The sequence below is a fragment of the Saimiri boliviensis genome, chromosome 1, assembly GCF_048565385.1.
Source record: "Saimiri boliviensis isolate mSaiBol1 chromosome 1, mSaiBol1.pri, whole genome shotgun sequence".
NCBI lineage: Eukaryota > Metazoa > Chordata > Mammalia > Primates > Cebidae > Saimiri > Saimiri boliviensis.
The window spans coordinates 89,891,842-89,905,889 of NC_133449.1; the positions used below are offsets into that span (position 1 = coordinate 89,891,842).

At 38.5% G+C, this 14,048-nt stretch overlaps 1 pseudogene; it reads left to right on the forward strand.

Annotated features, from left to right (window-relative positions):
* The first annotated feature begins 432 nt into the window (after positions 1 to 432).
* On the forward strand, positions 433 to 2,560 carry LOC101039012 (uncharacterized protein CXorf38 pseudogene; annotated as a pseudogene).
* The last annotated feature ends 11,488 nt before the right edge of the window (positions 2,561 to 14,048 follow it).

The window sequence follows — 14,048 nt, forward strand, 5'->3', positions numbered from 1 at the left end:
CATTAAGGCTATTACCAATTTTTCACGATTATAAACACCACCACAATAAACATGCCTATACATATATCTGTGTATATTTGTCCAATTATTTCCTGAGGATAAATTCTTAGAATTGCTGAATCAAAAGAAATGGGAAGAATTTAATAAAATTTGCCACTCTAACCTCAAAACTGTAACAATATATGCCCATCAGCCAATTCTGACAGTACCTTTACCTCATATATAACAAACTTTTCAAATCTTTGCTAATCTGAAGAGGTTAAAAATGTATCTTTTTCTTGAATTAATTTCATTTTTATTTATCAAAGATTTTTTGTTAGGTATGTTTATTGAACATTTTAATTTTTGTCAGTTTCCTTTTCGTTATTTGCGTATTTTTATTTTTCTTATAAACAATTTCCTTGTTTATTAATAAAAGCCTTTTATCTATCAAGACTATTATATTGAGTGTGACATGGTGCTGTCGGAGCAGGCGGCGCGCCTTAACTGCGCCGAGTACAAGAACTGGGTGAAGGCGGGCCACTGCCTGCTGCTGCTGCGCAGCTGCCTGCAGGGTTTCTTTGGCCGCGAGGTACTCTCCTTCCACCGCGGCCTACTCGCCGCAGTTTCTGGTCTGGGGCCGCGCGCCGCTTGCCGCGGCGGCTCACGGTGCAGTCCGCGCGCCCGCCAGTTTCAGCCACAGTGTGAGGTGTGCGCTGTGTGGAAACGGGAGATTTTGAGACATCACGTCAACAGAAATGGAGACGTGCACTGGGGAAACTGCCGGCCCGGCCTCTGGCCGGTGGACGCCTGGGAGGTGGCCAAGGCCTTCATGCCCCGAGGACTAGCAGACAAACGAGGACCTGAGGAATGTGATGCGGTTGCTCTTTGAAGTCTCATCAACTCCTGCGATCACTTCGTGGTTGATCGAAAGAAAGTCACAGAGGTAATTAAATGTCGTAATGAGATCATGCACTCTTCCGAGATGAAAGTATCTTCTGCGTGGCTTCGCGATTTTCAGATGAAGATCTAAAATTTTCTGGATGAATTCAAGAACATTCCAGACAGTGTGGCAGTATATTCCAGAATAGAACAGTTGTTGACATCTGATTGGGCTGTTCACGTCCCCGAGGAAGATCAGCGAGATGGGTGTGAATGTGAAATGGGAACTTACCTGAGTGAGAGCCAAGTCAATGAAATAGAAATGCAGTTACTAAAGGAGAAACTTCAAGAGATATATCTTCAAGCAGAAGAGCAAGAGCTGTTGCCTGAAGAGCTCTCAAATCGACTAGAAGTGGTGAAGGAATTTCTGAGAAGCAATGAGGATCTTAGAAATGGCCTTACAGAAGAGATGCAGAAGCTAGACAGCCTCTGTCTACATCAAAAGCTGGATTCAAAGGAACCTGGGAGCCAGACACCTGACAGGAAGGCCTGAGGTTGTTCGTCAACAAAAATCAGGCATGTTCTGTGAAAGTCAGCATGGCTTCTGTCTCAGACATCCTTTTCTGTGCAAAAGGAAAAAGTTACCAGAGTATTGTACCCGAACAAAAAGGAATTTTTGCTGTTTTGTCCTGGACTTTGCTCTGACTCTTTGGAACTTTCTCAATATTCATAAACTTGGGGTTATATAATCTATCACAGTCTAAAAATATTAGATACTCTTATGCCAAAACTTGCTTCAAGGCCAGGCGTAGTGGCTCACGCCTGTAATCCCAGCATTTTGGGAGGCCGAGGTGGGTGGATCACCTGAGGTCAGAAGTTCGAGACCAGCCTGGCCAACATGGTGAAACCCCCATCTCTAGTAAAAAAAAAAAAAAAAATACAAAAATTAGCCAGGTATGGTGGCGTGTGCCTATAATCTCAGCTACTCAGGAGGCTGAGGCAGGAGAATCTCTTGAACCTGGGAGGCAGAGGTTGCAGAGAGCTGAGACTGTGCCACTATACTACAGCCTGGGCAACAGAGCGAGACTCTGTCTCCCAAAAAAAAAAGAAAAAAGAAAAACGCAAAAAAACAACTTGCTACCATCCAGGGATTTTTTGCTATTTAAAAGGTGTATTTCTTTTCTGGTCCTAAGCTGTAGCTGCTTAACTTAGTAAAGACTGTGTTTGGCCAGGCCTGTGCCAGAGGCTCACCCAGAGTGCTCCACCCACTGGCAGGCAAGTCCTATTCCTATTCACCCAGGATGCCAAGGCTGTGCTGGGATATAAATGTTGGGATAGAAATCTTTCCTTTTCAGAAGAAAGCAAAAAGAAACATTGCCTGAAAGCCGATTTTCTAGCTATTTCCAATTAGTACAGAAATGTTACTGCCACTGGGTGCAGTGGCTCAGGCCTGTAATCCCAGCACTGTGGGTGGATCACTTGAGCCCAGGAGTTTGAGACCAACCTGAGCAAGATAGCGCAATCCTGTTTCTACCAAAAATTTAAAAATTAGCTGGGTGTGGTAGCATACACCTTTAGTCTCAGCTACTCAGGTGGCTGAGGTGGGAGGATCCCTTGAGCCCAGGTGGTCAAGGCTGTGGTGAGCTATAATCATGCCACTGCACTTCAGCCTGGGTGACGGAACAAGACCATCTCTCAAGAAAACCCCCCAGAATTGTTACTGCCAGGTTGGAGTAGCCTAAGGCAGTAGGGCAAGAAGGTGGGCCTAGGCTGGTCCGTGGGGAGCTGAAGAATGGTGACTCGAGTGACCAGTGAACAGGCAGGACCCAGGCCAGCATCACAAGCAGGGATGTCAGGCAGGAGTGGGGAGCTTCTCGCTTGGCAGCTTGTTTATGGTACACTTTTGAAAAGGACACTCCCAGGGCCTGGCTGTCACATGCTCAGTGAATATTTCACTGAAGGGTCCTCTCTCAGCGTGGAAGTATTCGCAGACCTAAATGTTAATTATACTATTAACTAAGCCTGGTCCTTTGTTGAGAAATTTAAGAAGGAAATTGCAACATTCTTGCGGAAATTCAAAGACATTTTCTTTTCAACAAATTCACTCATTAATTCATGCTTCTTCTATACCTTTTACCCATGAAGTCATCCACTCCTGACTTCCTCCTGCTTGTTTCCCAAACTGCGCAATGAATGCCACTTTGTAGGCAGTGGTCTGTGGAGTCAGCCTCACTTTCACCTTCTCCTGCATGTGCTTGTTTCCGAGGCCAGTGGTACTTCACTGGGTCAAGTTGCCTGTGGACCTTCAGGAACAGAATGGCCATGTGCCTCACTGCCTGCAAGAAGGGCTCCATTTTAAGCCCAGTGAAGATGTGCTCCAGTGCCTTTCCACCCACCCACCAAGGCTATCCTCTGTAGAATGGGTGGAGGCCCAGGGCATATTTGGTCCATATTTTATGTTAAAGTGCACTTATATAACTCTGTAAGCCCAGATGAATGCAAATGTGCCTGTAACTTCCTGCTTTAATCTGTCAGGCAGTATTTAGTCTTTGTCTTAGATTTTCTTTCCTCATTTCATGAAATTCCTTGAGAAGACTTCAACAGTAAAGAAAGAAGAAATTTCGTTCATCTCACAACTCTTCCAAACTCAGAAACTTAGTGAAATATTTCCGAGCTTCTAGATGTGAGATACAAAACTTGGGATCAAATGGAATCTTGATTCACTAACCAATTTAAGATCTGATTTCTAATTTTAGGAACTTTGGGTTATGAACACTTTCATTTTCTATATGTGTCTAGCTAGTTTCTCCTTATCTAACCAACAAGCTTTTGTCAAGGGTCCACCATGTGCCAGCCACTGAAGTAGTTATAAATACAAGGATGTGTAAGGTATGGATGACGGTGTACGAGCTGTCATCTTACTGGATTTGTCCGCTCTGATAAAGATATGGTTCTGAAAACTTTCTAAAGCCCCAGAGAGGGCTTTAAGGCAATGTAGCCTATATAGAGACATCAACCTGTTCATGTCCTATTTAACAGAACCGTGCACCTTGGCACAAGGGTGTGCACAGCAGGATGTGTATAGCAGCGCTGTTCAAGTGTAGCATGTTCATTACCACCGGATCTTATGCAACTGTTGGAAAGAAGGAAGCGTGGCTGCACTGCAGCCATGCAGTGATCCAGAGGTTTAACAGTGCATAGCAGCTGGGGGTGGCGGCTATGCCTGTAATCCTGGCACTGTGGGAGGCCAAGTGGGGTGGATTACCTGAGGTCATGAGACCAACCCAGCCAACGTGGCAAAACCCTGTCTCTACTAAAACTGCAAAAATTAGCTGGGCATGGTGGTATGCACCTGTGGTCCCAGCTACTCGGCAGGCTCTGGCAGGAGAATCGCTTGAACTGGGGAGGCGGAGGTTGCATTGAGCGGAGATCGTGGCACTGCACTCTGGCCTGGGCGATGGAGGGATAATCCATCTCAAAAACAAAAACAAAAACAAAAACAATACATGGCATGCTGTAATGCTCTTTGTGTTTTAGAATAGTAGAGGTCTAGAAAGTTGTTTGCTTTTTTTTTTTTTTTTTTTTTTTTTTTTTTTTTTTTTTTTTTTGCTGTATTGTGAAGGGAATTGAGGTAGAGGGGAGAGTTAGAAGGAATTTGGCTTCTCTATATCCTCAATTTTTACAACAACTGTAGTGGTGTATTTTGAAATGTTTTTAATTAAAATTTTGAATTTCAAAATAATAAAATATAAATTCAAACTGCAAAAAAAGAAAAAGACTATTATATTAACCCTTTGTCAACCATGTGTGTTGCAAGTATTTTTTAGTTTGTCTTTTGCTTGTCTTTGTGTTATTTGTTTTGCTTTGTATGTTGTTTATATTTTGTTTATATACTTCATATAAAAATGTATTGTTTTTGTTTAGACAAATCTATTTGATATTTGCGTTTAGAAGAGAAAATCTTGAAAGACGTTGGGGTGAAAAAACTTACTAATGATGAACAAAAATAAGAATTACATTGGACTTGGCTGGATGTGGTGGCTCACGCCTGTAATCCCAGCACTTAGGGAGGCCGAGGCAGGTGGATTACCTGAGGTCAGGAGTTCGAGACCAGTCTGACCAACATGGTGAAACCCCATCTCAAAAAAATAAAAAAAAAGAATTACATTGGACTTATCTTCAGAAACCATGCAAGCAAGAAGAGAGTGGAATGAAATATTTAAAGTGTTGGGGGGAAAAGACCCATCTGGAATTCTGTATAATTTTCTTTCCAAAGTAAAAGTTAAATAAAAACGTTTTCAGGCAAATAAAAATTGAGGCAATTTGTCACTATTAGAACTGCCTTGCAAGTAATGTTAAAAGAAGTTCTTCAGTGAAGAGAAAAGTTATGTCAGAAATTCAGATCTATATTTAAAAAACAAAGACTGTTAGAGAAAGAATTAATGAAGGTAAAATAAAATTTTGTAATTTTGATATTCTTTTTAAAAAATTTTTTGTGGGCACATAGTAGGTATATTACTTATGAGATACATGAGATGTTTTGATAAAGGCATACAATGTGAAATAAGCACCTCAGGGCGAATAAGGTATCCATCCCCTCAAGCATTTATCTTTGAGATAAAAATAGTCAAATTACATTATTTAAGTCATTTTAAAATATATAATTAATTTATTATTAAATATAGTAACCCTATTGTCCTATCAAATAATAGATCTTATTCATTCCTGCCTACTTTTTTTGTGCCCATTAACCATTCCCACCTCCTCCCTCCCCAAGCCCCACACTATTCATCCCAGCCTCTGGTAACCATGCTTCTACTCTCTGTATTCATGAGTTCAGTTGCTTTGATTTTTAAATCCCACAAATAAATGAGAACATGTGATATTTGTCTTTCTGTGCCTGATTTATTTTGCTCAGCATAATAATCTCCACTCCTATCCATGTTGTTGCAAATGATTGGATCTCATCCTTTTTATGGTTGAATAGTACTCCATTGTATGTAAGTACCACATTATCTTTAGCCATTCATCTGTTGATGGACACTTAGGTTGCTTTCAAATCTTAGCCGTTGTAAACAGTACTGCAACAAACATGAGAGTTCAGAGATCTCTTCAATATACTGATTTCCTTTCTTTCAGGTCTATGCCCAGCAGTGGGATTGCTGGATCATATGGTAGCTCTATTTTTACTTTTTCGAGGAACCTCCAAACTATTCTCTATAGCAGTTTTACTAATTTACATTCCCACCAACATTGTACAACGGTTCCCTTTTCTCCAATTCTCTCCAGCATTTGTTATTGCCTGTCTTTTGGATAAAAGCCATTTTAACTGGAGTGAGATGATATCTCATCTTAGTTTTGATTCGCATTTCTCTGATGATCAGTGATGTTGAGCACCTTTTCATATGCCTGTTTGCCATTTGTATGTTTTCTTTTGAGAAATGTCTATTCATCAGATTTCATGAGAACCTGGCTAAAGCAAAAAAAAAAAAAAAAAAAAAAAAGAAATGAAAAAAAGAAGTGTCTATTCAAATAATTTGCCCATTTTTCATCTAATTACAGATTTTTTCCCTGTAGAGTTGTTTGAGATCCTTACATATTCTGATTATGAATTCCTTGTCAGATGGGTAGTTTGCAAATATTTTCTCCCATTCTGTGGGTTGTCTCTTCACTTTGTTGATTGCATTCTTTGCTGTACAGAAGCTTTTTAGCTTGATGTGATCCTGTTTTGTCCATTTTTGCTTTGGTTTCCTGTACTTCTGGAGTATTGCTCAAAACATTTTTGCCCAGGCCAATGTCCCAGAGAGTTTCCCCAATATTTTCTTGTAGTGGTTTCATAGGCTGAGATCTTAGATTTAAGTCTTTAATTTATTTTGATTTGATTTTCATATATGGTGAGATAGGAGTCTAGTTTCATTCTTTCGCATATGGATATCCTGTTTTCCCAGCACAATTTAATGACAAGACTATCTTTTCTCAGGTGTATGTTCTTGGCAACTTTGATGAAAATGAGTTCACTGTAGGTACATGGATTTGTTTCTGGGCTCTCCATTCTGTTTCGTTGGTCTATGTGTCTGTTTTTATGTCAGGACCATGCTATTTTGTTTACTATAGCTATGTAGTATAGTTTGAAATCAGGTACTGTGATTCCTCCCATTTTATTCTTTTTGCTTAAGATAGCTTTGACTATTCTGGGTCTTTGGTTGTTCCATTTAAATTTTAGGAGTTTTTTTTTTTTTTTTCCTGTTTCTGTGAAGAATGTCATTGGTATTTTGACAGGGATTGCACTGCATTTGTAGATTGCTTTGGGTAGTATGGACATTTTAACAATATTGGTTCTTCCAATCCATGAGCATTGAGTATTTTTCCATTTTTGTGGTGTTCTCTTCCATTTTTTTAATCTATGCTTTATAGTTTTCATTATAGAGATCTTTCACTTCTTTAGTTAATTCCTAGTATTTAATTTTATGTGTGGCTCTTGTAAATAGGATTACTTTTTTATTTCTTTTTCACATTGTTCACTGTTGGCATATAGAAATGCTATTGATTTTGTATGTTGATTTTTCATCCTTCAACTTTACAGAATTTATCCATTTTAATCATTTTCTTGTGCAGTCTATAGGTTTTCCCAAATATAAGATTATATCATCAGCAAACAAAGATCATTTGTCTTATTTTTTCAATTTGGATGAACTTTATGTCTTTCTCTTATCTGATTGCTCTAGCTAGGACTTCCAATACTGTGATGAGTAACAGTGGTGATGATGGACACCCTTGTCATGTTCCAGATCTTAGAGGAAAGATTTTCAGTTTTTCCCCCATTCAGTATGATACTAGCTTTGGGTCTGTCATATGTCTTTTATTATGTTGAGGTATGTTCCTTGTATACCAGTTTTTTGAGGGTTTTTATCATAAAGAGATGTTTAATTTTATCAAATCCTTTTTCAGTGTCAATTGAAATGATCATGTGTTTTTTTTATCCTTCATTCTGTTGATATGATGCATCATGTTTATTGATTTACACATGTTGAACCATCCATGAACTGGAACTCTGGATCCATGCAGTTCCCACAAAAGACATGATCTCATTCTTTTCTATGGCTGCATAGTATTCCATGGTGTTTATGTACCACGTTTTCTTTATCCAGTCTGTCACAGATGGACATTTAGGTTGATTCCATATCTTTGCTATTGTCAGTAGTGCTGCAACGAATATTCATGTGCATGTGTCTTTAGAAGGGATAAATCCCACTGGGTCATATTGAATGATCTTTCTAATGTATTATTGAATTTGATTTGCTAGTACTTTGCTGAGGAAGTTTGCATCAATATTCATCAGAGATATTGGCCTGTAGCTTTCTTTTATTGATGTGTCTTTGTCTGGTGTTGGTATAAGGGTAATACTGGCCTCATAGAATGAGTTTGGAAGTATTCCCTCTTGCTCTCTTTTTCAGAGTAGTTTGAGTAAAATTGGTATTAATTCTTCTTCAACTGTTTGGTAGAATTCAGCTGTGAAGCCACAGGGTCTCAGGATTTCTTTGCTTAGAGATTTTTTTTTATATGGCTCCAATCTCATTACTTGTTATTGGTCTGTTCAGGTTTTGGATTTCTTCCTGGTTCAAATGCAGTAGGTTATATATGTCTAGAAATTTGTCTATTTTTTTCTATATTTTCCAATTTATTGGCATATCATTGCTCATAACGATCCTTTGAATTTCCGCAGTATCAGTTGTAATGTCTCCTTTTTCATTTCCGATTTTATTTATCTGAATCTTCTGTTTTCTTAGTCTGGCTAAAGCTTTGTCAATTTTGTTTGACTTTTCAAAAAACCAACTTCTTGTTTCATTGATCTTTTGTATTGCTTTTTTCATTTCAATTCCACTGATTTCTGCTCTGATCTTTATTATTTCTCTTCTTATACTTGTTTTGGGTTTGGTTTGCTCTTGCTTGTCTAGTTCTTTAAGATGCAGCATTAGATTGTGTATTTGAGGTTTTTCTTCTTTTTTGATGCAGGCACTTATAGTTATAATCTTCCCCTTGAATGCAGCTATGTCAGTTTTGATATATTGTGTTTCCATTATTTTTGTTTTAATAACTTTTTCAATTTCCTTCTTAATGTTGTCATTGACTCACTGGTTATTCAGCAGTATATTGTTTAATTTCCATGTATTTGTATAGTTTCCAAAATTCCTCTTATTAATTTTTTGTTTTATTCCATTGTGGTCAAAGAAGGTGCTTGATATTATTTCTATACTTTGAATGTTTTAAGACTTGTTTTGTGACCTAGCGTATGTTCTATCCTTGAGAATAATCCAGATGCTGAGGAAAAGAATGTGTATTTGCAACTCTTAGAGGAAATGTTCTGTAAATACCTGTTAGATCTTTTTGGTCTGTAGTGCAGGTTAAGTTTGATGTTTCTTTGTTGATTTTCTGTCTGGAAGATCTGTCCAATGCTTAAAATGGGTTGTTGAAGTCTCCAGCTATTATTATATTGGAGAGCCTATCTCTCTCTTTAGCTCTAATAATATTTCCTTTATATATCTGGATGCTCCAGATTTGGGTGCATATATATTTTAAATTGTTATATCTTCTTGTTGAATTGTCCCCTTTATCATTATACAGTGACCTTCTTTATCTCTTCTTATAGTTTTTGTCTTGAAATCTGTTTTGTCTGATATAAGTATAGCGGCTCCTGCTTTTTTTCAGTTTTCCATTGGCGTGGGATATTTTTTTCCATCCCTTTATTTTCAGTCTATGTGTTTCTTCATAACTGAAGTGTGTTTTTTTTTATAAGCAACAGGTCAGAGGGGGTCTTGTTTTCTTTCTTTTTTTTTTTTTTTTAATCCATTAGCCAATCTGTGTCTTTTTTTTTTTTTTTTTTTTTTTTTTTTGAGACGGAGTTTCACTCTTGTTACCCAGGCTGGAGTGCAATGGCGTGATCTCGGCTCACTGCAACCTCCGCCTCCTGGGTTCAGGCAATTCTCCTGCCTCAGCCTCCTGAGTAGCTGGGATTACAGGCACGTGCCACCATGCCCAGCTAATAATCTGTGTCTTTTGATTGGAGAGTTTCATCCATTTACATTCAATGTTATTATTGCTAAGAACTTACTCCTGCCATTTTGTTATTTGTTTTCTGGTTGTATCATGGTCTTCTCTTCTTTGTTCCATTCCTTCCTGTCTTAAGGGTGATTTCCTCTGGTGATATGATTTAACTTCTTGCTTTTTATTTTTTGTGTATCCATTGCATGTTTTTTGGTTTGAGGTTACCATGAGGTGTGCAAATACTATATTATAACCCATTATTTTAACCTGATAACAACTTAAAACTATTTGCATAAACAAGCAAAAACTAATAAATATTCTATACCTTAACTTCATCTCTCTACTTTTCAACATTTTGTTGTTTCTGTTTATATCTTATTGAATTGATTATGTTTTTAAAAGTTGTTGAAGTTATTATTTTTGATTGGTTGATCATTTATTCTTTCTACTTAGGATAAGGGTAGTTTACAAACCACAGTTACAGTGTTATAATGTTCTGTGTTTTTCTGTGTACTTACTGTTACCAGTAAATTTTATACCTTCAGGTGATCATTTATTGCTCATTAATGGCCTTTTCTTTCTTATTGAAATATTCTGTTTATCATTTTTTGCAGACTAGGTCTGGTATTGCTAAAATCTCAGCTTTTGTTTGTCTGGGAATGTATTTCTCCTTTATGTTTGAAGGATATTTTTGCTGGCTAGGGTAAAAGGTTTTTTCCTTCAGCTTTAAATAGGTTATGTCTCTTTTTTCTGGCCTGTAAGGTTTCCACTGAGAAGTCTGCTGCCAGATATAATGAAGCACCATTGTATGTTATTTGTTTCTTTTCTCTTGCTGCTTTTAGGATCCTTTCTTTATCCTTGACCTTTGCGAGTTTGATCATTAAATGTCTTGAGGTAGTTGCTTTGTGTTAAATCTGCTTGGTGTTCTATAACCTTTTATACTTGGATATTGATATCTTTCTCTTCATTTGGGAAGTTATCACTTTGAATAAATCTTCTACACCTATCTCTTTTGCTACATCCTCGTTAAGGCCAATAACACTTAGATTCACTTTTTTGAGGCTATTTCCTACATTCTGTAGGCATGCTTTACTGTTCTTTATTCTTTTTTCTTTTGTCTCCTCTGACGATGTATTTTCATTTTTTTTTTTCACTTTTATTTTAGATTTGGGGTACATGTGAAGTTACATAGGTGAACTCATATTATGGGGGTTTGTTTTACAGGTTATTTCATCACCTAGGTACTAAGCCCAGTACCCAATAATAATATTTTCTGCCTCTCTCCTGCCTTTCACCCTCCACCCTCAAGTAGACCCCAGCATCTGATATTCCCTTCTTTGTGTTCATGCATTCTCATCATTTAGCTCCCACTTATAAGTGAGAACATGCAGTATTTGATTTTCTGTTCCAGTGTTAGTTTGCTAAAGCTAATAGCCTCCGGATCCATGCAGTTCCCACAAAAGACATGATCTCATTCTTTTCTATGGCTGCATAGTATTCCATCGTGTTTATGTAACACATTTTCTTTATCCAGTCTGTCACTGATGTACATTTAGGTTGATTCCATATCTTTGCTATTGTCAATAGTGCTGCAACGAACATTCATGTGCATGTGTCTTTAGAATGATTTATATTTCTCTGGTATATACCCATTAATAGGATTGCTGTATTGGATGGTAGTTCTGCTTTTACCTCTTTGAGAAATCACCATACTCAAGTAGACCCTTGAGTATGCTTTCCACAATGGTTGAACTAATTTACACTCCCACCAACTGTATAAGAGTTCCCTTTTCTCCACAACCTCACCAGCATCTGTTATTTCTTGACTTCAATAACAGCCATCCTGACTGGTGTGAGATAGTATCCCAATGTGGTTTTGTTTTTTTGTTTGTTTCTTTTGAAATGGAGTCTGACTCTGTTGCCCAGACTGGAGTGCAGTGGCAGGATCTCAGGTCACTGCAACTTCTGTTTCCTGGGTTCAAGCAATTCTCCTGCCTCAGCCTCCCAAGTAACTGGGACTACAGTTGCACCACCACTCCTGGCTAATTTACATATTTTTAGTAAAGACAGGGTTTCACCATGCTGGCCAGGCTGATCTCGAACTCCTGACCTCAAATGATCCACCTGCCTCAGCCTCCCAAAGTGCTGGGGTTACAGGCATGAGTCACCACACTCAGCCCATTGTGGTTTTGATTTGCATTTTTCTAATTATCAGTGATATTGAACTTTTTTTCATGTTTGTTGGCTGCAGGTTTTTTTTTTTTAAGTGTTTTGTTCATGTCCTTTGCCCACTTTTTAATGGGATGGTTTGTTTTTCTCTTACAAATTTGTTTAAGTTGCTTATAGATGCTGGATATTAGGACAAGTACAGTGGCTCATGCCTGTAATTCTAGCACATTGGGAGGCCAAGGTGAGCAGATCACTTGAGGCCAGGAGTTGGAGACCAGCCTGGCCAACATGGTTGTTATTCCTGGGGGTTTTGTTTGTTTGGGTTTTTTTTTTTTTTTTTTTTTTTTTTTGAGACAGTCTCACTCTGTTGTCTAGGCTGAAGTGCAGTGGCATGATCTCAGCTCACTGCAACCTCCGCCTCCTGGATTCAAGTGATTCTCATGCCTCAACCTCCCAAGTAGTTGGAACCATAGGTGTGCACTAGCACACCTGGCTAATTTTTGTGGTTTTAGTACAGACAGGGTTTTGTCATGTTGCCCAGGCTGGTCTCAAACTCCTGGGCTCAGGTGATCCATCTGCCTCAGCCTCCCAAAGTGCTGGGATTACAGGTGTGAGCTACTGCACCCAGCCACAATGTCCTTTGGCTCCTTGTTGGTCTTGGTTGTAGAGCGACTAGACCAGACAGTTTCCTGGACTGGAGATAAAGTAAAGGGAAAATAGTCCTATCTGACTCTTGGGGCTGATACGCTGACAGCTGTAACTGGAGCCTCAGGTTCCAACTATGTCCTCTTAGTCCCACCTGCTGGGACTTTTTTTATTCTTCCACCCTTCATTCTTCTTAAATACAATTCTCCTAACCCCTCTCTTTTCCCACCCCACCTCCCCACCTCCCCAAACACTGGCATTGGTGTTCTCTGGGCTCCTTACTCTAAGGCAGCAAGCTTTGAGTAGAAGTATTCTTTGCATTATGGAAAAAATTTTATGGGGTAAGAGTCCTTCATTGCCATTGATGTGTAAAGTAATTTTGAAAATTTTTTGTTGTTGTTAATAACACCAGGCTTTTACCACAATTTTCTTGCTGGGGGGGAAAAAGGCTGAGTAATGACAGGGGAAATAAAGCAGGTATCGATTATATTCCTTAGGCTCTGAAATTCACTGCTGCAGTGGGTGGGAAGTACCATGGGAGTGAGATTTACAGAATAAAGAAATATATCTGACAATATTTCCAAAAAAGCCTCCTCTGTTTCATTCTCTCTTCCCCATATACTCTATAAATGAGGGGCTTTGTGTACCTTGTTTATTGCTGCACTGCAGTTCCTACAGTAGTGCCTGGCACGTGAAAAGGGCATCCCTGTTTCCTGGGTTGGTAGATGGATGGGGCACAACCTTGTCCAATGTCAGTTTGGAGTGACTTTAAAGTCATTTATGCTGCTACTAAAAAAATTATGAAACCAAGCAGGAATTAGTTTCTAACCACCTATATCTTGTTTGCTCATGCCACTATTTTCTCCAAGTTCAGAATTAACTCTTTCATCTAGTTATTGATCAATGCTACATACTAATGCAAATAATTCTTCAACTTCTGTTCTTTCTGAGAGGAACTACTACAAAATATCAGATAAATTTGTACTTGATATGCATATTCCTTTTAGGTTGAGGAATTTCTAGCCCTAAGGTTAATTTTAACTAGTTGGACTTGGTCTTGCAAATTACATGTGTTCATTAATACTCCTGCTGCCTAGAGAAAAATTTCCCCATACTGAATGGCTGTAAGTATTCATAATTTTCTGATTCTGAAAGTAATATGAACTTACTATAGGAAACTTGAAAATTGCTTATAACAAAAATTTTTGCTTTTGCTGAGTGGAGTGATAGATGTATGCATATTTGGAGAAGTTAACTGTACTCTATTAAGAAAGGAAGAGCCAGCTGGGTGCGGTGGTTCCCACCTGTAATCCCAGCACTTTGGAAGGCCA